The sequence below is a fragment of the Odocoileus virginianus genome, chromosome 4, assembly GCF_023699985.2.
Source record: "Odocoileus virginianus isolate 20LAN1187 ecotype Illinois chromosome 4, Ovbor_1.2, whole genome shotgun sequence".
Taxonomy (NCBI): domain Eukaryota; kingdom Metazoa; phylum Chordata; class Mammalia; order Artiodactyla; family Cervidae; genus Odocoileus; species Odocoileus virginianus.
The window spans coordinates 91,248,921-91,260,851 of NC_069677.1; positions in this window are offsets into that span (position 1 = coordinate 91,248,921).

Genomic DNA, 11,931 nt, shown 5'->3' on the forward strand with positions numbered 1-11,931 from the left:
CTGAGGTAGGTTTTCCGACCCTAGAGAACCTAACAATTGTCAGGACCAAACACTCAACTGCAGGAGATGCTCACCAGCATGATATTCATGAGCACTGGCCTTTCCACCTAAATCCCTTCACCCCAGTGTCTCAGATGATCAGATTTTTAAAGCGGTCCTCTTCAATTTTTGGCTTATAGCTGACCATGTCCAAGACTTTTCCATAGGCTAGGGGATTTGTTTATTGTCAAGGGGAGAGCGTATTTTTCCCGTAAAGGATGAGGTACCCTCTCAAAAGTCACCCTGACAGTCCCAGGCAGCCGAAGGCCGCAGGGAGACTTGACCCCGCTGCCTGCCCTCTGGGAGCCCGTCACAGGGGGCTTCATCCCAGACACTATACGGCTGGAATCCGTGTTGTACCTGGTCTCTTATAAGGATGAGCCAAGGGCCTTTTCTGGTGAACAAGTGGAAGTTCTTTGAACCAGTTATAACTAGCTTCCCTTGATGTGAAAACCACATGGAATTCAGCATTCCCCCCCTTTATTTTTAGCTGAGGACTCAGAGGCTAAGAGAGGGTAAATGACTTCTCTGGAAGTGCAAGACCATGGAGAATCACCCCCTCCAGTGGACCTGGCTACTTGCCAGTTACCTAGCTCTGCGATCCGCTAGGCGAGCCTCCTGGCTGGGTCGCCTGAATGACTTAGCCGGGGTCTGACGGGCAGGGAAGGCAGGCTCTCTGCTTCTCTGCCTGCCTTGACTGTGCCTGTGGTCCCCCAGCCCTGGGACAGCCGTGACCACCGTCAGTGACGGTTTCAGTCTTTTTCAGCTTTACTTCATCATTAACGAGAGTTCCAGTACAATTTCTCATAATGATTCTTTCAGGTAAAAGTTTAGTTTCTTGCTCCCTCAAAAATGGCTTCTGAGTGTTTGGGGGAGGGGGAAAAAGGGACCCTTGTATCCACATTGTCTGAGGTTGGGTTTTCCAGAGGTAGACCTTGAGATGAAGAAATGCTCCCAAGGAGTGTCTGGGAGGAGTCCTCAGGGGACTCCCAGAGTACTGCTAACATCCTGACCTAGACAGCTGTTTCACTGGTGCATTCATCATTAGAAAATTTATCAAGTTGTGTGTGTATTAGTGCATACTTATGTATGCATGCTACACTAAAAAATTCCACAGGTGGGGAGGGATAAATTAGGAGGATGAACAGATACAAACTACTGTATATAGAAAAGATAAATAAGAAAAAGGAGAAAAAATTTCCACTGCTCTATTTTTTCTGGATATGGACATGTGCTATGCTTAGTCAGTAGTGTCCAACTCTTTGAGACCCCATGGACTATAGCCCACCAGCCGCCTCTGTCCATGGGGATTCTCCAGCCAAGGATACCAGAGTGGGTTGCTATGCCCTCCTCCAGGGGAATCTTCCCAACCCAGGGATCAAACCCAGGTCTCCTGCACTGCAGGTGGATTCTCTACCATCTGAGCCACCTGTTCAGTTCATTCCTTCAGTCGTGTCCAACTCTTTGTGACCCCATGAATCGCAGCACACCAGGCCTCCCTGTCCATCACCATCTCCTGGAGTTCACTCAAACTCATGTCCATTGAGTCGGTGATGTCATCCAACCATCTCATCCTCTGTCATCCCCTTCTCCTCTTGCCCTCAAACTTTCCTAGCATTAGGGTCTTTTCCAATGAGTCAACTCTTCGCATGAGGTAGCTGAAGTATTGGAGTTTCAGCTTCAGCATCAGTCCTTCCAAGGAACACCCAGGACTGATCTCCTTTAGGATGGACTGGTTGGATCTCCTTGCAGTCCAAAGGACTCTCAAGAGTCTTCTCCAACACCATCGTTCAAAACCACCAATTCTTCGGCACTCAGCTTTCTTCACCGTCCAACTCTCACATCCATACGTGACCACTGGAAAAACCATAGCCTTAACTAGACGGACCTTTGTTGGCAAAGTAATGTCTCTGCTTTTAAATATGCTATCCAGGTTGTTCATAACTTTCCTTCCAAGGAGTAAGTGTCTTTTAATTTCATGGCTGCAGTCACCATCTGTGGTGATTTTGGAGCCCCAAAAAATAAAGTCTGACACTGTTTCCACAGTTTCCCCATCTATTTGCCGTGAAGTGATGGGACCGGATGCCATGATCTTAGTTTTCTGAATGTTGAGCTTTAAGCCAACTTTTTCACTCTCCTCTTAAACTTTAATCAAGAGACTTTTTAGTTCCTCTTCACTTTCTGCCATAAGGGTGGTGTCATCTACATATCTGAGGTTGTTGATATTTCTCCCAGCAATCTTGATTCCAACTTGAGTTTCTTCCAGCCCAGCATTTCTCATGATGTACTCTGCATATAAGTTAAATAAGCAGGGTGACCATATACAGCCACCTGTAGGAGCAACCAATTTATGAACATAGGCTAAATGGATATGGAGCCTATGGATATAGTTTATGGAAATAGGGCAAACTTTTTTAAAAAACATTTTGTTCTACCATTATATCTTTAAAAAAAAAATAAGTATTATTGATGTATAATTCATGTACATAAAATTAATTCTTAAAATGTATGACTCAGTGGTTTTTAGTATGTTCACAGAGTTGTTTAACCATTACCATCATTTGGTCTCAAAACATTTTCATCACCCCTTCCCCTGGTGGTTCAGATGGTAAAGAATCTCCCTGCAATGAAGGAGACCTGAGTTCAATCCATGGGTCAGGAAGATCCCCTGGAGAAGGGAACGGCTACCCACTTCAGTATTCTTGCCTGGAGAATTCCATGGCTAGAGGAGCCTGGGGGGGGGGGGGGGGGTCTACCAGTCATGGAGTTGCAAAGAGTCGGAAATGACTGAGCAACTAACACTTTCATTTTCTGGTCCCCCGGAAGAAACTCTTTACCATTAGCAGACCCTTCCCGTACCCTCCACATCTCTCCTGGGCAACCTCTCATCTCCTTTGTGTCTCTGTGGATTTGCCTATTTTTCACATGTCATATAAATAAAGCCACAGTTGGTGAGTCATTTGTGACAGGCATCTTTCAGCTAGGAAGTTTTCAAGGTTCATCCATATCCTATATCAGTACATCATTCCTTTCTATTGCCAAATAATATTCCATTGAATGGATATGCTACATTTTGTTTATTGATTCATCAGTTGATGGACATTTGTATGGTTGGTTTTTTGGTTATTATGAATAATGCTACTATGATCATTCATGTGCAGGCTTTTATGTGGACACATGTTTTTAGAGCTATTTCTATTTAACCAAATGGAAACTTAAACACTTGCACATTATACAATAGCCTTCCAGTTTATCTTTTAGATCAAAGAAGAAGTCAATAATATAATATTTATAACTACATGATGCTTATATTTGCATTATATTAGAACTCACAGTGTCACACCAAAACTGTACTCGGAGGGAACTTCATACACTTAAATGTTATCACACCGAAAAGAAGAAGAACATGTGAATTATGCCTTCACTTCAGGAAACCCAAAAGAACAAAAGGAACAATAATGAATTGGAGGAACCATTAAAAGAAGAGAAGGCGGAACTGTCTGAGTAATGGTGTGATTTCAGGCAAAGACAGGTAGACCATTACCTCAACCCTGCAGGTTATCCTGCAGGGAACCCTGCCATCTTAAGTTATTTCCCAAAGTCCCCGCTTGAGGACTTAAGGTGGAAGGACTGGGCTTTCTTATTCCCTCTGTAGTCACTCCAGTAGCTTGAAAGTGAAAAAGTGTTAGTCGCTCAGTCATGTCCGACTCTCTGTGACCCCATGGATTGTAGCCTGCCAGTCTCCTCTGTCCATGGGATTCTCCAGGCAAGAGAATGTGTGTTGCCATTTCCTTCTTCAAGGGAGCTCCCCAACACAGAGATCGAACCAGGTCTGCCACATGGCAGGCAGACCGATAGCTTGAAGGACATCTCCAAAGAAGAGTTTGAATGCAGGTGATGGAGGCAGACAGAGCCTGTGAAGGGACCCCGGGCGTCTGGCAGAGCATCGGCAGAGTCCACCTCACGGCGTCTTCTGGTTCCCCGGTCCCCGTAGAACAGTCCTTTGTCTGCGTGGTTGCATCTTACCGCACGGGCCAAGGGAACAGGCTGGATTCGGTAAGCTGCTGGAGGTGGCAGCTGGGGTAACTGAGAGGTTATGGTTACGGCCAGAACTGGGGGTCTCCCCATGGGACGATGTCTTGTGTTACCCAGGCACAGACCTTGCCATTCGTCACATTGGCACCCTCCCCCCATGCCCCCTGGTGTAGGCAGTTTACTGAGGGGCTTGGCTCCGAGGTGACCTTGCCCTTGCCCACTGTGAACCCCAGAAAGCCTTGGCACTCTTATCTCACTTACCTTTCTTCCTCCCCTTGGGGGCATGTTAGTTCTGTCCACACCTAACTTGGACTCAAGAACATGCCCCCTGCCCTCAAGGTCATGTAAGGGTGGGTAAAGCACCTACGCCACCCCTCCCCTCCCCTCACCCCATATAAGGAACAAGGTCACCCCCGTTCGGGGAGCAAGCAAGCAAGGAAGGATGTTGATCATCCTCAGTCCACCTCGCTGCAGCAGGGGCCCCAGGAAAGCCGTGCCTGAACTCCTAAAGAAGAACCCCTAAGCCTGCTACTGTTTGAGGTGGGCTCTTCCTGAATTTGGAGTCAGGGCAGCTGGGAGGCAAGGTGCTCCTGTGCCTTGAGACTGAGTTTGTGAGAAACACCACTGGTGGACTGCACTGACTCTGTAGAGTGCTTTGGGGAGCACAGTCATGTTCCCAATACTGATTCTCCCAATCCAGGAACATGGGGTCTCTCTTCGTCTATTTGCATCAACATTGATTTCTTTCACCAGTGTCTTATAGTTTTCTGCATACAGGTCTTTTATCCCTTTTATTCCTAGGTATCTTATTCTTTTTGTGGCAATGGTGAATGATATTGTTTCCTTAATTTCTCTTTCTGATTTTTCATTGTTAGTGTATAGGAATGTAAGGGATTTCTGTGTATTAATTTTATATCCTGTGACTTGGCTATATTCATTGATTAGCTTTAGTAATTTTCTGGTGGCATCTTTAGGATTTTCTATGTATAGTCACCTGCAAACAGTGAGAGTTTTATTTCTTCTTTTCCAGTCCAGATTCCTTTTATTTCTTTTTCTTCTCTGATTGCCACATCTAGGACTTCCAAAAGTATGTTGAATAATATTGGTGAGAGTAGGCATCCTTGTTTTGTTCCTGATCTGAGAGGAAATGCTTTTACTTTTTCACCATTGAGCATATTTTTTGCTGTGGGTTCATCATATGTGGCCTTTATTATGTTGAGGCAATGCAGAAGACATGGGTTTGATTCCTGGGTCAGGAGTATCCCCTGGAGGAGGGCATGGCAACCCACTCCTGTATTCTTGCCTGGGAAATCCCATGGACGGAGAAGCCTGGTGCACTACAGCACATGGGGTCGCAAAGAGTTGGATACAACTTAGTCACTTAACAACAACAACAATGTTCCTTCTATGCCTACTTTCTGGAGAGTTTTTATCATAATAAACCCATGAAAAGATGCTCAACAGCTCTCATTATTCAGTTCAGTTCAGTTCAGTTCAGTTCAGTCGCTCAGTCGTGTCCGACTCTTTGCGACCCCATGAATCGCAGCACGCCAGGCCTCCCTGTCCATCACAAACTCCCGGGGCTTACTCAAACTCGTGCCCATTGAGTCTGTGATGCCATCCAGCCATTTCATCCTCTGTCATCCCCTTCTCCTCCTGCCTTCAATCTTTCCCAGCATCAGGGTCTTTTCCAATGAGTCAACTCTTCGCATGAGGTGGCCAAAGTGTTAGAGTTTCAGCTTCAGCACAAGTCCTTCCAATGAACACCCAGGACTGATCTCCTTCAGGATGGACTGGTTGGATCTCCTTGCAGTCCAAGGGACTCTCAAGAGTCTTCTCCAGCACCACAGTTCAAAAACATCAATTTTTCGGCGCTCAGCTTTCTTCATTATTAGAGAAAAGCAAATCAAAACCACAATGAGCTATCACCTCACACTGATCAGAATGGCCAGCAACAAAAAAATCTATAAACAATAGGTGCTGGAGAGGGTGTGGAGAAAAGGAAACCCTCTTGCACTGTTGGTGGGAATGCAAATTGATACAGCCACTATGGAGAACAGTTTGGAGATTCCTTAGAAAACCAGGAATAAAACTACCATATGACCCAACAATCCCACTCCTGGGCATATACCCTGAGGAAACCATAATTGAAAAAGACTCATGTACCCCAGTGTTCTTTGTAGCACTATTTACAATAGCTAGGACGTGGAAGCAACCTAGATGTCTATAGACAGGTGAATAGATAAAGAAGCTGTGGTGCATACATACAGTGCAGAATTACCCAGTAGCCACAAAGAGGACTGCACTTGAATCAGTTCTAATAAGGTAGATGAAGCTAGAGCCTGTTATATGAGTGAAGTAAGTCAGAAAGAGAAAACCAAATGTCACAAATTAAAGCACATATATGGAATCTAGAAGAACGAGCCTATTTTTAGGGCAGCAATGGAGGATGCAAACAGACAGACCTGAGGGACAGCTGGGGAAGGAGAGGGTGAGACAGGCCGGGAGAGGAGCGTTGCAACCCACACTTTACCACGTGTAAAATCAACGGTCAGTGGGAATTTGCTGTGTCACAGAGAGCTCAAACCCACGGCTCTGTGACGACCTAGAGGCGTGTGGTGGGTGGCAGGTGGAAGGGGGTTCAGGAGGGAGGGGCTGTGGGTATACTTATGGCTGAGTCATGTTAATGCATGGCAGAAACCAACACAGTATTGTAAAGCAATTACGCTTTAATTAAAAATTAAAAAAAAAAAAACCCTGAGTTTGTGAAGATCTCCTCTGGTCTGGTCGCTTCCTCCAACTCTCAAAAAGTGCCATTTTTCAGAGAAGCCAGCTCCTTCCTCTTGTCTTTCTCTCTTACTTAAACCCTAGGAGAAGGACCAAAGTTGGGCTTTTTGCTTCCTGTGTGTCATATCCTTCCTGCCCAGGGCGGCAGGCCCTTGGCCTTGACCAGAGGTGGACGGGATACTTAGCTTTACTATGGAAGACACCCTCTGATGTGAGTCAGCTTCTCTTGGTAAGTTAGAGCCAGAGATAAGGTTGTTTGGAAATCCATTTTCTTTTGACAGAGACATGTTTTTAAGTTTTTAAGTCTTAAGTTTTAAGACAGAGACATATTGCTGGGCATATGAAAATTCTATTTTCCAAGTCAGAGGCTAAACTAAAGCTTTCCGTTTCTTTGCATTCCTAAATAATAATAATAATAACAGTCCTAATTCCCCTCAAGGCAGATGGATGCCTCAGGCTGCCTAGAGAGCTATCTCTAGAAGAACATGTAAGAAAAACACTAATGTTACTATTGGGTGAGTGAAGCCGCTCAGTCGTGTCCAACTCTTTGTGACCCCATGGACTGTAGCCTGCCAGACTCCTCCATCCATGGGATTTTCCAGGCAAGAATACTGGAGTGGGCTGCCATTTCCTTCTCTAGGAATTGAACCCAGGTCTCCCGCATTGTAGGCAGACACTGTACCGTCTGAGCCACCAGGAAAGTTCCATGTAACTATTAGAGCAGAACAATTCCAGCCCAATATTCCGACTCACAACTCGAAGGTTTGGTATCAGGCTGTAGATTCCATCTCATCATCCGAATTGGTTAGGAGTCAAACCTGAAGCCAGTATCTGCTCCTGTTGAAACTAAGAAGGACCCTGTGGGGTTCTTGGGCATGAAAGCCTTTTTCTCCCTCCATTTCTTCTAGGCAAGACTCCAGCCTCCATGACCTTCCCTGAGTTCCAAAGGTTAGAAATATTACTTTGCCAACAAAGGTCTATTTAGTCAAAGCTATGGTTTTTCCAGTAGTCACGTATGGATGTGAGAGTTGGACTATAAAGAAAGCTGAGCACCAAAGAATCGATGCTTTTGAACTGTGGTGTTGGGAGAAGACTCTCGAGAGTCCCCTGGACTCAAGGAGATCCAACCAGTCCATCCTAAAGGAAACCAGTCCTGAATATTCATTGGAAGGACTGATGCTGAAGCTGAAACTCCAATACTTTGGCCACCTGTTGTGAAGAGACAACTCATTATAAAAGACCCTAAAGCTGGGAAAGATTGAAGACAGGAGGAGAAGGGGACGACAGAGGATGAGATGGTTGGATGGCGTCACTGACTCAATGGACATGAGTTTGAGCAGGCTCTGGGAGGTGGTGAAGGACAGGGTTGCCCGGAGTGCTGCAGGCCATGGGGTTGCAGAGTTAGAAAGGACTGAACAACAACAGAACGAGGGAGGAGCAACCAAGAGACCACCCGAGGCAGGATTAAAGGACCGGAGAAGCTCATCAAGGTTAGGAGACGTCACCTGAGACCCGGGCACACCGTAGTCTCATCAGCAACTCCACCCTTGAACTCTTGCTGAAAAACCTCTCATCAAACCCTTCCAGATTAGGACATAGCTTTTGAGGGCGGAAGCCCACTGTGTCCCCCTCTGCCTGACAAACCAGTAAAGCTATTTGTTTCTACTTTACCCAAAACTCTGTCTCCAAGATGCGATTTGGCACCAGTGCAAAGGCTGACCCTTTAAGCATCACGTCATTAACACACATGCAATTTCCTCACTCGGGGGATGGCACCGCAAATTGTGCAAAGGTGTAAATGATTATAAAAATGATCATTCTTTGAAGCACACCATCATTTTTCACAATAGACTATAATTTTAGAAACTAGCATAACTTCCTAGTTAGTGGGCTTTCTAGTCTCCACATCAAACAGTCTTTTATGGGTGTTTCATTCTGCCTCAGACTCCAATAAGACTCTGGCATGGTACTGTTGTTTGCCTAGTTTTTATTTAAAACTTTGAGTTTTTATTTAGAACCCATCACAGGTATTTTTGCATTGATTTTTGACCTTTAAAAATTATACATTAAAATATTTCATATTTTGATTACTGAGTTTTTTCATTAAAACAGAATTCTATTTTCTCTTTAATTGAAGTATAGCTGATTTGCAATGTTATATTAATTTCTGCTGTACAAAAATTTTCTACTGTATACCAAGCAATTCAGTTACACATATAAGTATGTTCTTTTTCATTATGGTTTATCATACAATATTGAATATAGTTCCCTTTGCTATATTCATTCTGTAGATAATAGTTTGTGTTTGCTAAACTCAACCTCCCAGTTCATCCTTCCCCCACTGATTCTGAGTTTTTTGATACCCACTTAAATTTTACGTGTGGAAAAAGTGCCTTTCTTACTTCGCTCTTTTGTCCTCGAGGACCAAATTCCCATGGCCTTCCCTCATGTCACCAAATGGATTCAAAGTTTTCTTTGAATTCACATAAAAGATTTCTTTACCTTTCTCGTGATCTTACCTCTGGACTCACCTATGTACCTGTCTTATTACTCATCTTCCTCCTTCAATTGTAAGCCACTGGAGGCTGGGATACTGTTTTGATTCACCTTTGCATCCTTTTAACATCTACTAAAGTACCTTGTACAATAAAGGTTCATTTAAGGAGTAAAACACTTTCTGTTTCCAAAGGAAAGTAAAAGTAGAATACATTTTAGAAGAATTTATGTCAGAATGGCTATAGGGGTTTTTTGGTTTTTTTTTTAAGCAAGGATAACTTTTAGGCCATCTTGGAAATTTACTCATATTGAATGCTTATTTTTGCATGATATAAGTGAATTATTACTATATTACACTCAATTTTTGTCCCCTTAGCTTATGTGACTAATAGTAGATAGAAGGTTGTCACTGAAAAGAAGAGGGATTAAAAACCTAGAACTAAATGTTTGCCCTTTTAGTCTGCAAAAAGGATAATCTACACCCAGATACCCAGAAGTTGATTGTACAATTTATCTTTATGCAATTTGATACAATATTGCCATAGGACACGACACAGTCATTTATTTCTAAAATGTTAGATTCTGTCAGTATTTTCAGATCAAACTTTGTTTTCTTCTTGACATAATTGATTACTGCTTTCATTGGGATTTATTTTAAAGTAATTCTGAACTGAAAATTTCTACTTTCTGCAAGGAAAGTAGAAACTGCGCATCTCTATTAGGGCAGCTGTGTCTAGAATAGCATGGCAGAACACTTTTTTTCTTTCTTGCTATTTGATTTTTCTATTTCTTTATTGCTCTAATCATTGCAGAAAGGACTCCAGGTCACACATCAGTCTTATGAATGAAGGTGAAGACACACAGGTTGAAAATATCCCACCTTCCACGGTAGTGGTTGAGTACACGACACACAGAGGTCTGAGAGCCCTGTGAACGAATGGTCCTTTTTAGATACTTCACTTCCGCTATACAGTCAAGTCCTCTGCTGCGTCTCCCCGCATGCATCAATTAGCTATTTTTAAAATATCTACTTATTAAATTTTTTTCTTTGGATGGGTCTTCCTAGCCGTGCGTGGGCTTTCTCCAGCTGTGGTCTGGGGGCTTCTCCTTGCGGAGGCTTCTCTTGCTGTGGGCGCCGGCTCTAGGCTCATGGGCTCAGTAGGCCCTAGAGCACAGGCTCAGTGGTTGTCGCACTCGGGCTTAGTAGCTCCGGGGCATGTGGGATCATCTTGGCCCAGGGATGGAACCGGTGTTCCCTGCGTAGGAAGGCAGATTCTTAACCACTGGACCTCCAGGGAAGCCTCATCCGTTAGCTATTGATGTGTAACAAGCAATCACAAATTGTCGTACTTAAAACCAATGATAGTTTATTGTTTCTTATAAATGCATAGATTGACAGGGAGCTTCTGCTGATCTGGAGCAGGCTTGGCCGGTTTTGGGTAGGCATCCTCATGGGTCTGTGGTCCACTGACCCACCAGGCATCCAGGACTGGCCACGATGGGTGCTGACACTGTTCTGTAGCAGGCAGCCCTGGGCTTGTTATCATGGTGGTGTGGTTCCAAGAGGGAGAGCGCAAGAGCATCAATCCCCCTTCAAGATCAGGCCCAACACCCTCACATGATTTTTCAGCTGCCATCTATGACCAAAGAGAGACATACACTCATCTGAGAATCTCTGGAGTGAGCTGCAAAGGCACATCACATAAGGCAGGGATCCAAGGAGGGAATAATTAGAGTGGGCCCTTTTTATAATCAATCTACCATAGAGTTTTGAGATGGTCTCTTTTCTCATTCTTGAAAATATTTGAGATAGAGTTAAAAAAAACATATACAGCTATACAAAATTGTTTAACATAATAAATAAAAATATAAGATTAGGTGTGGTTGGTAGAATTCTAATATGGTCCCCCAGATTCCTGCCCCTTGGTACACATATCACTTCTAATCCTCTCCCTTTGATCTTGAGAAGGATCTGTGGATACAATGAGAGAGTCACTCCCCTGACGGTTACATTCAATGGCCAAAGCGATAGCAGGGCCATTTCCGTGACTGTGTGACATGATGTAAGGCTGTCCGTGCAGGGCCTCCCTGGTGGCGCAGTGGTGAAGGGTCCGCCTGCCAATGCAGGAGACACGGGTTTGATCCCTGGTCTGGGAAGATCCCACGTGTTGCGGAGCAACTAAACCTTTGCACCACAACTATTGAGCCTGTGCTCTAGAGCCGGCAGCTACAACTACTGAATCCGTGTGCCCGAGAGCCCGCGCTGCACAGTAAGAAAAGCCGCCGCAGTGCGAAGCCTGAGCACCGTAGCTGGAGAGTAGCCTCCACTCTCTGCAATCAAGAAGAGCCTGAGCACCAATGGAGACCCAGCCCAGCCTGTACATGTATGTGGGTGCTCATTGGGAGGACTCATGCTGAAGCTGAAGCGCCAATACTTTGGCCACCTGATGCAAAGAACTGACTCATTGGAAAAGACCCTGATGCTGGGAAAGATTGAAGGCAGGAGGAGAAGGGGATGACAGAGAATGAGATGGTTGGATGGCATCACCGACTCAATGGACATGAGTTTGAGTG